Source organism: Mytilus californianus, unplaced genomic scaffold (assembly GCF_021869535.1).
Source record: "Mytilus californianus isolate M0D057914Y unplaced genomic scaffold, xbMytCali1.0.p SCAF_10, whole genome shotgun sequence".
Lineage (NCBI taxonomy): Eukaryota > Metazoa > Mollusca > Bivalvia > Mytilida > Mytilidae > Mytilus > Mytilus californianus.
Window position 1 is genome coordinate 75,140,229 of NW_026262582.1, and position 19,417 is coordinate 75,159,645.

Sequence of the window (19,417 nt, forward strand, 5' to 3'; positions counted from 1 at the left end):
CTATTCTTAATACTCAGCTCCTGACAACAAGATCAAATTTAGAATCTCCCATTTTGCTTATTATCTAAATAAACTAGAATACACATCAAATGTATTAGTTGTTTTACACATGTTTGACATATGGAAAAGAAGAGTGATATAACAACTGGTTCAACCCTTTCACATGTTTACCTGTGTTTTCCAATCTGGACTATGTGTTTTTGATTAGTTTTGTCCATGTCTGTTGCTTGTGTTTTTTCTTAATGTGAAGAGTCGAATGTTGGTGCTGGTCTCGTGTACTATGAGATAGTGTTGCCAATACCTGTATTCCGTTTTTATTTAATATATACGTATATTTTAGTCATCGTAGCTTATTTGTACAGTACATTGATTACTATTCTGACTTGTTTAAATATGGTTATTCATAAAAAGACATGTATTTGATAATGACATCCGGCATATATTTTGAAATTTCCATACTTAAGGATTGATATCGCTAGACGGAATACATTTCTTTCTACTTCTCATTATCTTTGTAAGCATTTTAGTCCTGATTTGAGGTAATTAACAAAATATCGAATTTTATTGTTTTAAATTCAGACCATTGCACCAACTATCAGCCTAACTACTTAAAGCATCTTCCCCATTTTAAAATGATATTACATTATTTGTATCCAATGAGTGTTAGGTATCAATTCACTGATATGATTTCGGTTTTCCATTTTGAACCATGTGAACTGTGCAAAATATAAAAGTTATTGTGCATTAAAATTGATTTTCAGATGGCTGAAGAAATATATAGCATTCAAAGTGGTTTTATATGAACACCAATTTTTTTGTGTGCATTTTTATTGACCAATTTCTGTTTGACAGTCCGTATTTTCACATCGGTACCGCCCATAGGCCCAGCAATTATTATTGTATTTCCCACACATATCCTGCGCTCAAACTTTTAATTCAATCTTATGAAAAAATTAGGTGAAATTCAAATTGTGGGGACTTTTGTTCTATTTTCACACCCTCTCCTTTTGCATTTAGTTGTATCAAATAAACTGAATGCAGATTGTTGCCATGGTTTCACTGTTTTCACTATTGGAAATCGATTCTATGGAAGATACTGTTTTCATACATATGTCGATACAAGACAAAACCAGTTAGCCTTATTTGTAAGAAGCAATGGAGAGAGGGTGGTTAAAATTGATGAGTATCAATTTTAAGTTTTTTTCCAAACTGTGTATTGCTACCTTAAGAATTTGAGTTTGTTTTGATTTTTTTTTTTATTTCAATTGGTTCCTCGAATCACCATCTGCATAGTTTATGTATACATCATGATACGGATATTTTTTTTTTTTTTTTTTTTTTTTTTTTTTTACAGTTATCAATGATTGTCGTAAAATTTCTCTTTAAGAAAAATAGTGTTAAACTAACATCTGAGAAATTTAACCTACTATGCAGTTTATCTTATGTAAATAAACTTTAAAGAGACTTCTTTACAACATATTAGCGTTGGCAATTGTTTATGATTGATTTTTATTCGATGTCGAAAAATTATATATAAAAATATATCTTCCTTTCAATAGAGTTTGACATGTATTTTACGTTTTTTAACAACTATATTAAATTATGGATAGATCTTGACAGATATTGTTATCGAATTGTTTTGATTTAAATCCAATATTGGCAGTCATTTTTAGATGTTGTACTGTTGAGGGAAATACTTTTATGGAAATTTGATACAATAATAATTATAGTTATATTTATTTAATTGTTTATATTACAGGGATAAATGACTTCAAATAAACAGACTTGGTTGTTGCTTTTATTGGCATTGTCATCTGCTTCATCGGGTAAGGTTATCTTTTATGCCGTGATAATCATTCATTTACCCTAGTTTTAAATCAACGATTTTAAAAGGGAGATACCATTAAAAAATTATCGAATCTTAACAAAAATGTCAAGGAAACATGATTTATTTATTACTTGTAATAAGCTTTTGACTAGCTTACATTTACTTTGGGTACTCTTATATTGGGGATTTTTTTTTATTCGTACCGATATATTGAGCTAAGCCAAATGCATCTGATTTCACCGTTTGTTTTATGTGTTGTGATGTAACGTGGTCCCAGGTTAAGGGTAGGGTAGAGCGCTAACGAACATATTTAATACCGCCACATTCTTTGTGCGACTGTTTAAGTCAGGAGGCTGTGTTATTCTGTTGTTGGTTCATGCCTGTCATATTTGTGTTTCGTATAAAGTACTGTATACATAAAGCTGATATTTTTCTCGTTTAAATAGATTCACATTTCTTATGTGGCGGCCTATTATAGCTGACTTAACGATAAAAGTATTTACTCATTTTTGAAGGTCGTTAGGTAGTCTATAATTGCTTATTTCTTCAATTGATAATCTCATTAGCATTTATAACACATCTTCTTATATTTATATTTATATGCAAGACTTTTTTTCACACTTGTCCATATTGTATCACAAGCCTAGTAGTCAGCACTTCGGTGTTGACATGAATATCATTTATATGGTCATTTTTATAAATTTACTGTTTGCAAAAGTAGGAATTATTCAAAATACTAAGGAATTTCTTATCCCAGACATAGATTACCTTAGCCGTATTTAGCACAACTTTTTGGAATTTCGGGTCCTCAATGCTCTTCAACTTTGTACTTGTTTGGCTTCTTAATATTTTGATCTGATTGTCACTGATGAGTCTTATGTAGACGAAACACGCGTCTGGCGTATTAAATTATAAGCCTGGTACCTTTGATAAATATTGGTAAACTATGCAGAAGAAAGGAAACTATTGGACATATTTTATAAACTGTAAGTTTCATTTTCTAGCACAGGATGAATACTACTGGTAATGGACTTATAGTCCTTGTTGTTATTATAATCTCTGTAGTAAATTTTTTAAAACTGACATTAAAAGAAACTTAATACTGAGCACAAGAAACCCACTGACAGCCAGGGATGATCTCATGATTTCAGAATGGTAAGCAGATTCTTTTACACATGGGGCATGTAAATGCGAGCCCGCTAATAGGTATATTTCAGTAGGTCACATTCAAGAAAAAAAGAACAAATACCGAGAATTGAAATATATTCATTGTCACGTTTGATACATATATTAAGTAACGGTCATCCAACTTATGATGACTCTAAGGTGTTAACTCCTTTTTTCCCCTTGATGACGTCTAAGCATGACAGTAAACTTCGCCGTTCTAAACCATGTAAAACTATCTTTATCAAGATTACCATACTAATATTTTGCCGGTCCACAATAAAGATTATTTTCAAAAGCTATTGCACCACCGCGTAATCTAGAAGCTATATCTATCAGCTGCTTAATGTAAAGAAAAATAAAACATATTTTTCAGGTTATACCATGAAACTCTTGTTTGCAGTGGACGCTGATGTCAAAGAGCTTGATCTTAACACTGGTAACGTAACAGCCTCGATTTATACTGGGAGTGCAGTTTTTTCTATTGCTTATGACTATAGAAACAAATATCTCTATATTCCTAGATACCAAAGGAATGATATACTAAGGTAAAGTTAAGCAGAACCAGGGCATTCATTCAACAGAAAACATGGATGGCAGAATTCATAACTCTTTTGACTACATCAATATTGATAGTAATAAATATTACTGAACCAAAATATTGATATGTAAAAACTTTCATACGATATCGAATTTAGCCAGGAAATCATTGATTCGTATAAAATGATTAACGACACTTTTTTTTTTATAAATTACGAGCTTTTGGTGGTCCGTTAAAGTCGGTTCGGCATTAAAAATTCAATTAAGAAGTTAGACTATACCTTGTAGAGTTCTTAAAAAAATGGGATATCCCATTCTAATTATTCCGTTGATGTTGCGTAAAAAGCCCGTTCATTTAGACAAGATCCGTGTAAACCAAATGATCCTTTGAAAATAGAAACGTATTCTTAAAGGTTATCTATTCACAGTAGTAAAAGTTTTGAATATTGTTTTTATTTGTACCAACATCGATTTTGATTTTGGGAAATTAAAACATAACTAGATATATATTTCTTTACATTAAATCAGTTTAAAGTGTACTGCTAGATACTTTTGTCTAGGAAAACATGATTTATTTATTAGTTGTTTTGGCTTTGAGATAGCTTCCAATAACTATGAATACCCTTTGCTGCAGTGATGTGTGTATTGAGTGTCTTCTAAGTATCGTTTTCATGTACGTTTTTTTTGTTTTACCTCGTTGTGGTGTATCTTTTTATTTACTTTACAATTGTTCATCTAATATGTTTGTGCTCTTACTGTTTCCCTTTTATTTCTTTTCGTGCTATTATGTTTTGACTCAGTATTTGTGTATGCCGCTATCGGGTTTATGACTTTAGGCATTTCTGGTGCAGGTGGTCCTAATGTGATAATCGGACACATGAGGTTTTTAAGGCGTTTTACAGTTTTTTTACCATTTGACTTACATTGTATCTACATTTAACTTTATTTGAAATTTATAGAGAAAGTGTATAGTATATACGGTATGTAATATCAACTATAAAAACTTTTTAACGGCGCCTTTGTCAAGATTACCACTACAAAAACGTACTTGTTGGATTGTGTTTTTGTCAAAGTTTCTATGTTTACTGTTACCGCAGCATCATTTTGGTTGGCGTCTTGGTGTGCCAAGATTTATTTATATTTTTTTTATTATTTTTTTTTGTCAGTTGTGTTGATTGTCGGTGATGTAATATGTTAACAAAGTTTTGGCTGCTGAATCATAACTATTTACACATTAACATACAAATGTGGTATGTCTCTGTTTTGCACGCCAAATTTATTAATATAACATGTATCACTTTAGTGTGCGGTTGTATCGTTGTTTTCCTTTTATAGTTGATGTGTTTCCCTCGGTTTTAGTTTGTAACCCGGATTTGTGTTCTCTCAATCGATTTATGACTTTTGCCTTTATGTATAACAGTCATACAACTGGGATATTAATCCAGCTATAACACTACGTTTAACGCACTATGTTATTTGGAAAATGCCTTTACCAAGTCAAGAATATGAGAGCAGTGTTTTACTCGTTCCCTTGGTTGATTACTTTTGCTGTTATCATTTTTTATGGATTTCCCCCTTTTCTGAAGTTACCTTGGTGACCTTGTTTTTGTTCCGATCTCTTGAGATAGGCAAATTGCAATTGCCTTTTACGGTTTGTTCGAATGTGTGTCCACACGTTTAACCACATCACATTCGTTATGAACCTGTTCAAAGTCAGAAGCATGTAGTTTAATGATTGTCGTTGGTGTCTTTTTCATAATTTGTTTTGTTATAAATTTTGCTGTTGTTTTTTTGTTTCAATTGTTTCACATATGTTATGTCGGGTCCTTTAAATGAGTAAATGCAATAAATAAACACGCATATCGTGTGCAATCTTTTATATCTCGTTTTACAGATTACGTTATCCATCAGAAGATAATTCAACGTTTGAGAATATTGTCAATACAACTAGCCCTGTGCATGTAATTATTGACCAGCAAAGCGAACATCTGTATTGGACTGAACATGAAATCTTCAGTAGAATTGGACGGAGTAATTTAGACGGAACAAATGCAGTTACCGTATACAATGAAAGTGATGCTTGGGCATTATCAATCGACTTTAAAAACAGGTTTGATTTCCATTGCCTTCGTCAAATTTTAAGCAGCAAGGAATAAACGCATGTATATTATGAAAACAAAATATAAGGAAAAATTATTGTGTGAATAATAAATAACCCAATATCTTCTAAATATGCAACAATATACTTTTAACTTTCTTATAATTCATATTTTTGTATATCTATTTATATACATTAAATTCTTTTTCTTTCATTTCATAGATTTTTTATATGCATGATTATTCCGATAATAAGACTGTTTGAAAGCACAACGCTAAATGTGTTGTTGATATTGATTTAATGATACACAATATAACTGTCATGCATAAATCACCAGAAGTTCCTTGGAAATCATTGAAAGGGGTAATTTCAAGAACTATCCAGTAATCAAAATATGGATATTGAAGTTTTAAAAAACATCTGATATAGTACAGCATTTTTTTAATTTCCTTTCATTCAAAGAAATAAAATATATATCTACAAGGCTATCAACGAAGACATCCGCGCATGAAAAGAATTGTAAACGTATTTCATGCATTTAATCATTAACCTTTTCCATATCAGATGGATATATTATAGCACAGTAGATCGTGAAAACGCTCTCTTCAGAGTAAGATTAAATGGAACGGAAAGGCAGACCATTTTAGCTGACAACAGTCAAGTTTTTAGTTTGTACTTAGGTAAAACATAGTAATTTAGTTTATAAAGTCTTATTTACAAATATACAAGGTTTTTTTCTGTATTTGGTTTAGTTATGTAAGAAACGACGATAAAATGATTAGGGTTTTCCGGGTCCAGTTTCGTAACTAATAAACAAGGTGATCATTTCTAACATTGATATTTAATTTTTTTAATCTGCTGCTAAAAAATGTAACAATAATATTTTAAAAATTTCAACACAAAAATGTAATGTTCCATTCCTTAGAGAACTGCAAAATATAAAGAAGACATGAAAAAAGAAACTTGTACTAGCATTGGCCCTTTTAGTCTGCACTTTGTTAATACAGATATTTCACAAACCACGACTCTTTTGGGAAGATATATAATACTCATAGATATTTTGTCTTGTTTACGTACTGGTTCCAATATATTATTTCAACTGTCAGAGAAATAACTTGGAAATGTTACCAATACACATGGTAGCGGCGAAAATTGAACTTTGAGGAGAATCCAAAGTGAAGGGAGGGGTAGTACAGAATTTTAGTATATGTTAACAATCGTAGAAATTCGGGGCATATAATGTTGAAAATATGCCACACAGCCCTAAGTTTTGCATGTTTTGATTTTTGGATGAAATAGTAGTGCATATCAATTTTCTATTTTATGATATACTTTTGTTCAAAACTTCATAGTGACAGCTGAACAGTAATAGAGGTAAAAGGGAAATTGCATTTTATATAGTAACAGAAGTGCAACCTGTTCTAGTGAAAAATATATGTAAAATATCTACTTTCACAATCTAAATATCCTGCAATCGTTTTCTGTTGAACCATTAAAAACAAATACTCACACACAGTAAGTACATAGATTATCAAATCCATCGTTTATAACAATAATCCTATCGTGCAATATATAATGCATTGTAGCTGATTCTTGTGTCTTTATATTATACATGGATTTAAAAATAAAATTACTCAACTACCGTACTCCAATGAAAATTCTAAACAGAATTTCCTCTATCAAAGGGCTAAAATCGAAAGCTCAAACACATCAAACTTATGGAAAACAACTATCTTATTCCAGACTGCAGAAAATGTTGGATTAAACCGTGGTTTACGATAAACCTCTCTCTTGTATAACAGTTGCACAAAATTCCATTTTATTGACAACAAGTAATAATATATATCATGTGCACACAAAAATAGATGCAGTTTAATTAAATCAAGAAATTTTCGGACTGGTTGTATGCACTGCATTTCTTTTTAGATAAGAACGACAATCGTCTGTATTTTATGGATTATTCCACTGGTGATATAAAGTCAGTAAATACAAATGGTTCCAATCTCACAAATATCTTCAGCACTGGCTCAAGTAACCAAAATTATGCCTTGATGGTAAATGATGATTACATTTATTATACAAATTTTCACGAAATAATAAAACTAAACAAATATCATGGAACAACGTCAGAAATTATTCACACGGAACCGGGGCAGATCACTGGTGCACTTGCTTATATGGAGAATTGTAATTATTGTATTAAATAAAGTGAATGATACAAGTCCCAAAAAATATGTATAGTTTTAAAAGATATTGTGTCTGATTATTAAAAATTGAAAATAACAATGTAATTTTTTTTAGATGTCAATATTGCTGCCAAACTTAATATTTCGGACATTATCATTCAGATTACAATTTGTATGTACATTATTACAAAAAAAAAACATTCATATCAAAAAACTACTATTGTATTAACTATTTTTTTTTATCTATTCTCTTTTTGTGATAGTTAACACACTGATATGATCGATAATGTTTTGAAACTGAAAATTTATGTCATCGTAATTATTGTTATCATTATTGTAATTTCATGAACTACTATCATGATTTATTATAGCTTGATTGGTGTTAGTTTATTCCATGTGTAACATTGCAATTCTGCTGGAAATCAATGTTCATAAACCAGCAGTAGTGTCACACAATGGGATAGCATATTTGCTTGCGCTTAGCTTTTGCAGCTGGAATTGTGTACATTTGCTTAACATGTTTGTTTTCAAAATATTTATAATACGAAAATTAAATAAATGCAATATATCAATAAGACAGCAACTAATAACAAAAAGTATATTAACACATATTATCCTGTTAATTACGGTATTAATGGCAGAAAGGAAATATAAGTTGAATTAACAAGTGTGTATAGATCAGGAAAGTTAACAGTCTTGACATATTGTTGTCATTATGATTGGTGACTATGCCTTTCAGTAAACCTGAAATACTTTAGTATATAGTCGTTTAGTTGCTGTCTCATTGACATTTATCCAATATTTGTTTTGTTCCATTTATTTACATTCCTTGCATATGTGGTTGTGTGCTGTAGATTAGTTGTTTTGTTTAATAGAATAAAAACATTAATTAAAATGTGCAAATTCAACTATTACTACAAAATTATATGATAATTTGTTATACAAAATTTGAGAAAGAAAAACACTTGGATTTGGCGTAAAACATTTAACTAAAGTATGCAAAATTAAAATGAAAAATCAACATACTCAATATGTCATGAAGTAAGGGTATCTATTTCAGTTGAAACCTTTCTTTCTAAATACTCAACATTCAAGTGAACGATCACCACAGTTTTGTTTTTAAATCAAAGTTTATGAGTAATAGACATGATAGATATTAAATCTTTTGAAACGGATTCATTTTAATTTTAAAAACAGAAATACTTTAACTTGATAAATTGAACAGTTATATAACATTCATAAAACATTTTTTTAAGAATATGCGTTGTGTGTAGAATTATATTTGTTTTGTAGTGACAGGTATGTACGAGTTACTTCAAAATTATCTTTCTGCTGTCCATGACGTACTATCTTAATTCGAACACACCTCTGAAGTCGTATAACACCAAAAAGGGACGAAAGATACCGGCAAGACAGTCAAACTCATAGATCGTAATGCCTTGTGTGTGTAGGTTAAGGCAATTTCTTTGATTGGCTTGCTTGCTAGCTGACGGTGAGGTTAGGGTTAGGGTTAGGGTGAAGGTTTGGGATAGGGCGACAGTGACGGTGACGGTGAAATCATTTAAAGTTAAGTTATACTATCCTCTTTTCGAAGTTGTGTTAACCTACATACAGATAGGTTGGATATCTGTCGGACTAGTCTACTTTAAAAAGAGGGTAGTATACCTAACTTAATATTGACGTCACGGTTCAGCTTGCGAGCAAGCTAACCAAAGATGTTACCTTTATCTTCACACTCAAGTGATTTTGTTGTTATAATTAGGGTGCATCTGACATACCTTTTTTATCTACCTGATATCAATGATGAAGTTTCATTGCATGCTATTACGTGGTATTTGCTACCCGATTTCTAGCTGACCTTATTAGATCTGTTGGAATTCCTGATAGAAATTACATGTGTAAACGAAGCATATCTAGGAAAGCGACCATAACAGTAATAACTGAAAGGATGTAGTGCACATACCAAAAATGTAAATGTTTATTTCACTAGATTTCCTATTTCAAATTTTAAGTTTCAAACATATTTGTTTCGCCTACTTATTTTTTTTTATAACAAGCTTAACAAGCTTATGTGGTTCATAAATGTTTCTTGTTTCTCGTTTTTTATATAGATTAGACCGTTGGTTTTCCCGTTTGAATGGTTTTACCCTAGTAATTTTTGGTGCTCTTTATAGCTTACTGTTCGGTGTGAGCTAAGGCTCCATATTGAAGACCGTACTTTGACCTATAATGGTTTACTTTTTTAAAATTTTGACTTGGATGGAGAGTTGTCTCATTGGCACTTATACCACATCTTCTTATATCTATTAACATATAAGATACATTTTGCAAGGTTCAATCAATAATTTTTCACATATTGATCGATGTTCTTCAATTAATGAGTGTTTTATAACCGGTCTTGAATGTTTATACATAATCAAAGTTTATGGTAAATCAACATTTCAAAATCAACATAATTCACGATTATTTTAATATTGTAGGAAACAAATTCAAATTTGAAATTAGGGCATCAGTGGCAAGGAAAGTAATATGAAATGGGTAAAACTACTGACCCATGGTATGTATATTACCCGCATATATATTTGAACTCTTATATATATTCATTTCAGCAATTTTTAGACGATTTATCTTTTTTCCTGACCTGTTGATTATTTTGATTTAATCAACGTGTTGTTCGTTTGATCTGAAATGATCATGCTTTCCTCTGAGTTTCCTATAGTAACGCCTTGAAAAAAGCGACCATATCGGATGACGTCACGTATAAAGAACACTATACATTTATTTCCCGCGGCTGAGGGAGATATGAAGATTTGTTCACCCAAGCAAAATCATATTTTACGAGGGCATCGCCCGAGGGAAATATGACTGTTCGAGGGTGAACAAATCTTTATATCTCCCTAAGCCAAGGGAAATGAATGTGTAATTCCACTGCCTATACTTTTTTTTTCTGAACATTTACATATTTATATCCGTTTGTTATTTTTTTTTAACTTAGCATACACAATGATAGGTTAAAAGTGAATTATTATCTTTTTTCTGTTTGTTTTTTAGATCTGAAATAGTTTTTAAAAACAAAATTGCTACACTCTTTTAAAAAACAATCAAATGTTTTCAAACATTAACTGCGGGTAAAGTCGTACAAGGCAATCCTGACATTCAGAGGGGAACATGATACTTCGAGGGGAATATGAAGTTTTGTTCGACGTCATATGGGATAGTTTCTACCAAGCAAATGTTGATTTCGCTATCAAAATCAACATGCAGTGGAATAAATCTTTTCAAAGTTGTAGATCATTCAAGAGAAAGGATTGAATTTGTGCTCATATCGTATAAAAAGCATTAGTGAAACAGATTCCATTCTAGAAGTGTACAGTTAAAACTTCAAATATTTAAAATGCTCGGCGAGCCTCGCGTTTCAAACTTAAAAATTCATCTGTCTCGAGTAGATATATCGATACAGTGGTTGAATCTATATGTGTCCGTTTAGTTACATTGAAAATGAAAAAGTGAACTCAGTATCAAACTAACGGTATACAAGAATCTGTCTAAATAATAAGAATTATGTTATACGTGTTGAACATTAACGATTCCCTAGTAATTTTAATCAGAACGCTCACTAATGATTTTTATCTTTTTTTCATGTCAACGATGGTTTATATGCACAAACTATTCAAATCATGTTTGGAAAAAAAATCAAGTCCGATCGCAAGGGGACATACTCTAGAACTTTTTTTTATTGTTAGGTTGTAGACGTAGTTTTATACATTTTCAGATATCACTAGCCTGTCAACTGTATAAGGACGAACTTTCTTATCCCATTCGTGGTTTTGTATGTTCAACTACGATCTAAATTGATAAGGATACCCATTTTCCTACACAAGGTCATTTTGTCTCTCCAATCTTATCAACACAATGATTTATACCTACCGCCATGATAGATAATTAAAAATGTCGTTAACCACCAACAGATTAATATATGATAATATTCAGATGCCGATCTCTGGGGGTCCGAGGTTAGACCCCCTATTTTTTACGATCAGTGCATTTGAATGGGAACATTTGGTTGGAATACCTCCTTTTATCCTGTCCTGAAACTCCACTCTTAAAAATGTCTGTATCTACCCTTGAATTATTTAACATATCAGCAAAATTACTCTATATTTAATCAGTGATTTTATTTTACTCCATTTTTTAACATTTCATGATGTATAGAGGACGAGGATTGTAAACATAGTAGTGAATGTATAAATGATGGGCTGGGCATCGTTTTCATTTTAAATGTCTTGTCCGTACATTTGAGGAAGTCAGGGTAGGTTAATGGTCACTGTAATCAAGTGGATCAAATGTTGATATAATGCATTGTCCACTATCTTTTTAAAGTATTGTGAACCTGTAAACGCTGTAAAGAACTTTTGCATTTCAGACCATGTGACAATCGTAATTATTTGATTGTCATTTTCTACATAACGCATATTCCAACATGACCAAGTCAGGCATATGACAATTGTTATCCATTTGTTTGATGTGTTTGAGCTTTTGATTTTGCCATTTGATTAGGGTCTAATCGTTTTTGAATTTTCATCAGAGTTCAGTATTTTTGTGATTTTACTTTTTGTTTTTTCACCACTTCAGTACAAAAAGGCTATACCGTGCTGATAGAATCACAAGTATTTTGTTTTTTAGTCATTGGGTTGCCAGTTTATTTTCGAGCTTTGACTTTGACTGTCCCTCTAGATCTGGTATCAATCGCTCCTCTTTTCTAATTTCAATATTCTAACGTTTTTCTCCCGAAATAATAGATCTTTGAAATTAAAGATGCAGCTAGGGTAAATCAAGACTAATAGTATACCACTGTTCAGTAGTCATTGAAATCGATTGTACTACAACAAATTGGGGTCATCAAGCAAAACCGAGGAAAACACAAAGTTGGTAAATAACCGTACGGCGAATTTAACATGGAAGACCCGGAAAAAATGTTGCATGTGAGTTGCGACAAACTCATATTGTATCAGTCAACCAATTCGATATGTTGACAATACAACTGAAGTAGTGCCAATTTCAGACTGTCGTCTTCGTAACTCTGTTGGAAACGTTTTTTTTTTTTTTTTTGTCATGAGCAATCTGATGTCTGTTAATAGATATAAGAAGATGTGATCTGAGTGCCATTGAGACAACTCTCCTTCCAAGTCACAATTTATAAAAGTATACCATTACAGGTCAAAGTACGGTCTTCAACAAGGAGCCTTGGCTCACACCGAACAACAAGCTATAAAGGGCCCTAAAATAACTAGTGTAAAACCATTCAAACGGGAAAACCAACGGTCTTATTTATATAAAAAACGAGAAACGAGAAACACTTATGAACCACATGAACAAACGACAACCACTGAACATCAGATTCTTGTTAAGTTTGCTTTGTGAAAATATGAAAAATTGTAATGCATACATTTATCCATCAAGTAACTAAATCAACACGTTACACAATAGGCAAGATGGTATTTTATTACATAACATTTGTTCATGCTTTTAATACATTATTGTTGATGTATGTTGATTCCAATCATTTTGAATGATTGATAATTTTTAATTTCTATATAATTTCAGCATGTATCGGGCTTTTTGATTGTGTAGCAAACATTTGTACCAATGGCGGAATTGAAACGTGTGTTCACTCATAGTGCATTTGTGTACATAATCAAGGTAAATATTGTTAAAATTTCTAGCAATTGAATGTAAAGGGTTAGAAATTAAAAACTGTGGTGTTGTTTCATAATATGATAATGGTTGAATATGCAAAATTCTTCATCAATTAATCTTAACTGCACCAGTCACATTAAGTTGAATGTCTTTTACATACCAAAATAAAATACTATGACAAAATTAATTCCTAATGGCAATGTCAGACTATTTGATTTTTCTGTTGTCTCGTTTTAAAAGAAATTGAAAGATATTTACTGAAAAGGAATAGGAATACAAGTCGTTTTTAAACAGTGTTTAACAGATTTTTGCTTGTTTAATTGCTTATATTCGTCACTAAAATTCACTAAGATTATCTTTTTAATGGATTCATCAATAATGAATTAATTCATTGTATTATTTTAGCATGTACTAGTGTCAACAAATGTTCAACATTAGGACTGTCACCCTGGAAGTGGAAAGAATTGCATTTATTCACAGTGCCTTTGCATAATCCAGTGATTGGAGTAAAATCTCAGTTTTTGGCCAGAAAAGAAAAAAATAGCTGATATCGTCATTTTATCTTTGTTAGATAGTCGTCTTGTTAGTAATCATTCCTTATTTTAATAATAAAATGTATATACAAATATACTGCAAGCAGGTTTTTTGCTTCTTTGTCCGGTCAACAAAATGGAGAAGAACGTGTTTCAACATCTAATAAAGAGATATATGGTCAAATCTTTATCAGATATAGATTCAATTCATGCTCCGTTCTTTAGCACCATACAAGATTGTCTTAAATTGTCTTCCAAAATCGACATTATTTTGTCTAAACAACAACACAATATATTTTGAACACAAAACGTTACCTAAACTTGCAATTATATAACTAGCGAAAAGCTTTTGAAATGTATTTGCATCCATAACCTTTTGTTCGATAACTTTGTTAACTACAATCTGCTTCTCTTTTCGCCACGAATGTGACCTACCGAATGAGACTATTTCCCGGGTTTGTAATAACATAAGCAACACGACAGGTGCCACATGTGGAGTAGGATCTGCTTACCCTTCCAGAGCACCTGAGATCACCCCCAGTTTTTGGTGGGGTTCGTGTTGCTTAGTCTTTAGTTATGTTATGCCTTGTCTACTATTTTTTGTCTGTTTGTCTTTTTATTTTTTAGCCATGGCGTTGTCATTTTATTTTCGATCTACAAGTTTGACTGTCTCTCTGGTATCTTTCACCCCTCCTTTGTTGTAAACTTTGATGCTCTACAAGGTTAACCTTGTCAAAATACAAATTGTTAATATCGTTTCAACGTTTAAACACAATTTACTGGAAGTACGGAAATATTGATAAATACTAACAATTTAAAAAGTTTTGTCATTAATTCTAAGTTCACCGGTTTGAAAGTTAGTGTAAACAGTCCTGTAATTCAGAAAAAAAATGCTAAATAATGCAGCACTTACCTTTTTTCATTTGTTATACTTCTAGCGTGATAATATAAAAAAAAACAATTATGACCAAAAAGATATAATTGAGAATGGAAATGGGGAATGTGTCAAAGAGACAACGACCCGACCATAGAGCAGACAACAGCCGAAGGCCACCAATGGGTCTTCAATGCAGCGAAAAACTCAAGCACCCGGAGGCGTCCTTCAGCTGGCCCCTAAACAAATATGTATACTAGAAACTACGTTGCTGCTGATAAAATGTAAAAATTTCTCAAATTTGCTTGTGCTCTATGTTAATTTAAAAAAAAAAAACAAAATGATTTTATAACTAGCTTAATTTTTCAAATAAAAACTACAATATTACGATAATGAGACCACTGTTAAGATGATATGGTCAACAAGAATTTCAAGATTAAGCCAACATCATTACTGCATGGACAAAAGAGGGGCGAAAGATACCAGAGAGACAGTCAAACTCATAGATAGAAAATAAACTGACAACGCCATCGCAAAAATAAAATGGCAAACAGACAAATAATAGTACAAAAGACAATACATAGAAAACTAAAGACTAAGCAACACGAACCCAGCAAAAACTGGGGATGATCTCAGATGCTCCGGAAGGTTAAGCAGATCCTGCTCCACATGTGGCACCTTTGTACATCTTAGTTAGTTTAACCAATCTAGTAACATAAGGTACCTTCTATTTTGTATAAAACATAACACCATGTTTATGATATTTCCAAATACTGAGGTACGTCGTATATGTCTAACACCCTTAGGGTTAACAATCAATTTGCAGAGATAAAGATCCAGTAGCAATATTTCACAAATAACATTGACGTTATGCTCTTCCAGTTCATACTTTATAAGGCCTTTTAAACGTTTTTGATTCAGGTGTCCCGCATCATTTAGGTCCGAGTACACAGTTATTTCGTAGTGCATTTCTTTTAGACAATAAATGAAAATTAAAAAAATCCCACCTGCGCTTTCTCAATAATATTTTTACAGTGTGTTGTACTACTTTTGGGACAAATTATATCAAAATTATAGAAAACTTCATCGGCTCTAACTCAAAATATGGACAATTTCATGTTAAGGGGGTCTTCAAATCTTTTGACAGCTTCCGAAGTGCTAATTTTTAACATTTTTCAGCTGGACCAAATCACTACTTTACTTTAAAATTCATGACCCAAATTTTTTTACAGTGTCATTTCACCCCCCTACTTACTATTTGAGTCATAAAACATGGAGAAATAAATTTGGAAGGGGTATAAAAAAAATCAACAAGTAACACACTGTCCACACTAGGGACTATATTCGTGGACAACGAAAATCAAAGGACGATAACTGTGTACCCGGACCTAATAGGGTAGAAAAAGTTGACCAATCTTAATGAAACTTGGTATGACCAAAGCTTATTAAATTATAAGACTGCTTACAAAGTTTCATGGCAATAAGATATATATTATAGACAATATGACTAATTCTATATTCAACTTTGCGTGTTAAATTTAGACGTCAAAATTGAAAATTTTCAACTATCAACATTTGGGGCTTAAAAAATTAAAATATTGCAAAAAAATACTTTTGAAATGCCTTAATATATAAAATATTATGTATTAAAAGCAATAGAGTACTCATTTGATTTATCAGTCTTACCATAATTATTAAAAAGTCAAATTTATATGAGCCTGTGGCTAAAAATGGAGGTTTTCCAATGAAGGGGGGCCTTACATGAAGATGTAATATTTTCCAGCAATTTTAAATTTGTAAAGCTTTTTGGTTATAAATAATCCTTACATATGTATTTAATGTACTTTAAATGGAAAGAAAACTTACAAATAACATATCACATTAGTTTAAAAGGGTCTTAGGCCAAGTAAGACCGAAAATAATTTAGGGTCAATTTAGGCCGTATCACATATTTCCATTAAAAATGCATATTGAAGCTATAGGAAATAAAATTTTGTGTCTTTTCTATCATTTCTATACTCAGGTGACATGATACAATAAATCTGAGCACAAAAAGACTCTTGCATTCAACTTTTTTTGCAGACAGTATGGTCTGATACAAAGATTTTTCACTTTTTAGTGAAAAACATGCATGCAATTTTAGTCTCAACAGGCTTATATTTGAACCACTTGCTATCCTACAGAAGAAAAGAAAGATATTATGTGACATAAAACAGGTACAAAAGACATTGTTAAGTGCTTTTTATACAAATTTAGTGAGGTCTTTATAATGGACTTCAACTTTTATGTTCCAAGCTCCTTACACTTAACTTGATCCAAACAGGGCGTTAGACGAGGATCATATATACAACACATTTTGCACATATTGTCTGAGATAATCTTCTTTTCTGTAGATTCAGAGTTCACAAATGAGTAATACAACTGGATTGAAGCATAGAAACACAAATATTGACACATAAAAACCTGTCAGATAGAAAGTCAGAATGCCACTTATGCATCAAAATTGAAAAAGCTATGAAATGCTTATTTTGACCATAAAATGCCAAAATTGGTCATTTTTGCAGAAATTCTATCAAATAAAAGTTTAAATCCTTTAATTTTATGCTATTTGATAAATTGACACCATCAAATCATTCAGGGAAGTTGCCAAAGTACAGATTCTATATTTCCTGATTTCACCTCTTAGGTCCGAGTACACAGTTATTTCGTAGTGCATTTCTTTTAGACAATAAATGAAAATTAAAAAAATCCCACCTGCGCTTTCTCAATAATATTTTTACAGTGTGTTGTACTACTTTTGGGACAAATTATATCAAAATTATAGAAAACTTCATCGGCTCTAACTCAAAATATGGACAATTTCATGTTAAGGGGGTCTTCAAATCTTTTGACAGCTTCCGAAGTGCTAATTTTTAACATTTTTCAGCTGGACCAAATCACTACTTTACTTTAAAATTCATGACCCAAATTTTTTTACAGTGTCATTTCACCCCCCTACTTACTATTTGAGTCATAAAACATGGAGAAATAAATTTGGAAGGGGTATAAAAAAAATCAACAAGTAACACACTGTCCACACTAGGGACTATATTCGTGGACAACGAAAATCAAAGGACGATAACTGTGTACCCGGACCATTTTTGTAAAGACAAAGCGCGCGCCTGGTGAACAAAATTTCATTTCTTGGTATATATTATGAATTTTTGTAAGCAAAGTTTATTTATTATTGTTTAAGAAAGAACTTGAACATGTAAGGCTATCTCTTTTTATGTTATGTTAATTTTGTTGCCGTTTTAAATATGAATAACTAGATTTAGTATAGGCAACATTAGTCCGTTCTAATTCAGGAATATTACAGTTGTTATCCATTCGTTTAGTGTTTATTAGCTTTTGATGTTGGTCATTTGATTAGGGACTCTCCGTTTTGAATTTTCCTCGGGGCTCGCTTTTTGTTATTTTACGTTTTAACTATGTTCAAAAATCAAGAATCGATTACAAAAAAAAATGGAATCGCATGATCTTCCAAAGGAGCTTGTCCTGGTGCGTCCACATTGTAAGCATTTCATTATGTCTTTCAATTTAAATAGTGCAGATACATGTATGATGAACACAATAAACAAATTTTGATACATTATAAATTGGGAATATATTAATATAATTAATATCCCGGGTGCGGGAATTTCTCGCTGCATTGAAGACCTGTTGGTGACCTTCTGCTGTTGTCTGTTCTATGGTCGGGTATTGTCTCTTTGACACATTCCCCATTTCCATTCTAAATTTTATAATTCATTTCACCGAACGAAAAATGAAAGGATAATGGAAAAGTTTAATGCTCATGAGAAGCACCTGGATAAATAAAACATATCTCAGAAGGAAAAGCACGTTTCTTTCCGATAGAAGTGTTTACTGTATGATTACAAAAATCGGTTTGTCGACGTTAAGACAAATATTTCGCCATTTCATTTTTATTGTTACAGATTTACAAATGATGTCCTTTCAATTATTTTTACTATTAAAACATTCAAAAGTCTGAAACTCATACAAACGTTACTGTTGGCATATTAAAAAATGTGTTGATGAAATAGCCGAAAACCATATCCAGACAAAGAACCATAGCTTACCAGTTGTAAACATTCTTAATTTGTACGTGTTTTTGTTTTAAAAACAATTATGTTAATGCAAAACTTATATAAGAACAAGTACAATGTTTCCATATCAGTGCCGATTTTGTGACCTACATAGTTTGATACATTTTGGAACTTCGTGTTGGACTGGAAGATGTTGATACATTGTTGAAATTATATTTAAAGGCACAAATCTTACTGCAACAGAAACGCATTATGGCAAATGTTGTCTCTAGAGAGTAAACTCATCAAAGATACCAGGATCAACATTTTGTCATGATGCTTTAATAAAAAAAGTTAAGGAGGCCAGATATAAAACATTGTCAAACGCAAATTCGAAGAGAATCGGGGACCCTTAATACTAAAGGTATTG